We start from the raw sequence: 2,541 nt of genomic DNA, 5'->3' as shown, positions 1-2,541 counted from the left end.
CTCACGGACAGAGATTGTGTCCAAACCAACTGTATTTACGAATATGTTACCAGTTAAAGTGGCAGTACCAGTTGCTCTTTCTGGACGCTGAGGCCGACACACGACTGCACAGATGTCCCAACAAGCTCCACCTCTAAGGTTGCTGCATCTCTGTGTTTCAGGTACCGTATCGAGCATGAAGCCCTGTCCAAAGTGGAATCTGAGCAGAACGAGTTCATCGATCAGTTTATTCTGCAAAAGTGAGGACTTTACACGACGGTACAATCAAACTTCCCAGAGTGCCTGTACTGAGGGATTAGTTCTGAGTCAGTCCTGCTGCAACCACTGTTCTGGAGCAAGATGAAAGCTTCAGCAACATCAGGAAACACGCACTCCTGCTCTTTCCAGCACTTTTCCTCAGACGTGTGTGTATGAAGTCCACCTGCAGCAGCTGGACGCAGTCTCACAAGGCTTGATTACTCAGACGGCTCCACGTCCAGGACCATCAGAAACAATGTGGCTCTATTTGTACAAAGCAAAATAATTTATACTATTTATACTGAAAAATGACTGTATGTCTAGATTTGTTACTTTTTCTACCAACTGAAATGAAAAGTGCACGTGGATTTGAATAAGTTTAAATAACACCCATCAGTTTTTTGCTTTGTCAGCATATTACATTAATTTATCTTTGTTAGTCTGCTATTCACAAGTTTATTATAAATATAAATTATTTTAAATAGCTAATTGCAGAAATATTTTCTCAAGATGTTGGTGGGTGATCACATATAAATATAGTGTTATTAGGTGTTATTTCAATAAAGTTGACTTGATGCCCATGCATTTTATTCTTCATGTACACAAGAACAAGCAGTGCAGAGAACTGTGATGTCAGAGCCTCTCTGCTCAGAAAACTTCACGTTAACAGTAACTCAAAAGGTTTTGATTATCTTTGTGTCTGAGCGTCCATCACTCTACAGTGTACATCTCTTACATTTGAATCTGGGGAAAGATTCTCTGAAATGGTTTCTTAAGCAGAGTAATTATGGGAGTCACAGCTCATTAGTGGAGCCCGACCTGTGTCTCGGTAAGGCTGATAATTTAGACCGGTGTAGGCGTTTGAGGACGTATCGGTGATAACTGTCCCATTATTATATGAGCACTTCTGATTTTCACCTCTAAAATTCATTCAACCTTTGTTTTGTTTGTTAAAATGCTGGAAACCAGCCATAACTGAACAATGTGCCCTTCAGAGGGCACATGAAGACCACTTTCAAGTCATGGCCGTTCACTTGAGTTTTACTTTCAGCACAGACGAAGCAGAGAGCTATACTGTGCAGAGTACTTGAGAGGCATACGTATATACATGCCTCTCAAGTTAGCAAGCTAACGACAAGAAAACCCAGCGCAGAGGTAAAATATATCATGTTAGTAAAGTTATCTTTGTCATCAATGAAATGCATCGTCTGAAATCTCAGCAAAGAAAAATCAACTGTGCTGTGGTCAGTGCTAATTAGACCTTCACCATGTCCTGTTTGAACATGGAACGGTGTTTCTTTAAGTTATATTTATGTAACACTTGATAACTCTATGGTGAATAGTGGAGGATTGAAAATGTGAACGCGCGTTAGAAAGACTGTTTTTATGAGCACTGCTCCACTGGTAAACCTTGAGCAGGTATACTATAGCTTGGATCTGGTTAGCTTAGCTTCATGGTTGCTAACGGCTGCGCTACATGAACAAGCCCCGCTCAGGTCACTTACATTCTGGGGTGGATAAAGTGCAAAAGCTTTCAGCCATTATATCGGTTATCGGCGGTGGCTTCCCCTCTGGCGATAGCCAAACTTTCCATATTGGTCAGGCTCTACTAATTAGGTTGTGAACTGGTGAGAGGACTGGGAGTTTCAAAAGCATTTTAGAGGCAGAGCCTCTGAAGTAAATGTGGCCAGAGGTTCTGAACAAACCAAGGATTCAGTTTATTTCTGTAGCACCAGCCACAAACAAGTCGTGTCAGGGCACTGAACACAAACACAAAGGAACCATTTCAGCAGGTTTTTCAAAAGCAATGTAGAAACCTGAACATCAGCGATGTAGTTTACAACGGACTTGAAGAATGTGGCACAAAGCAAAGACAAAGTTCATGTACGGTGGTCCCAGTGGACTGCATGGACTCAGGAGGACGTCCACAAATCATTCTCTGCCCGAGCTCACACACCAACTCTACTGACGGACTGCACGTCCCACGTGTCGCGTTGCTGGGAGTTCAAGCCAGTTCAGTGAAGTGTCTGGAACCAGTCCAGGTTGTTGAAGTGCACGTGTGTGGTTAACATTAAAGCAAAGGATCGACAGAAACAAAGAACAACTTTGTAACAGAAAACACTTCACGTGCACCCAATGCCTGAAACTAAATCTATCCTTATTCAACATCCTGATGCATGCTCAATAATCCAGGTAGAAAAATCTAATTAAATAAAATCTATAAATAATAAGATTCAACTTGAGCAGCAACATTTTAACTCAGGAGTGTTACAGAAAACACTTTGACCTACAAACTAAAATTAA

Source organism: Nematolebias whitei, chromosome 6 (assembly GCF_014905685.2).
Source record: "Nematolebias whitei isolate Nwh7 chromosome 6, NemWhi1, whole genome shotgun sequence".
Taxonomy (NCBI): domain Eukaryota; kingdom Metazoa; phylum Chordata; class Actinopteri; order Cyprinodontiformes; family Rivulidae; genus Nematolebias; species Nematolebias whitei.
This window is presented reverse-complemented; position numbering follows the sequence as displayed.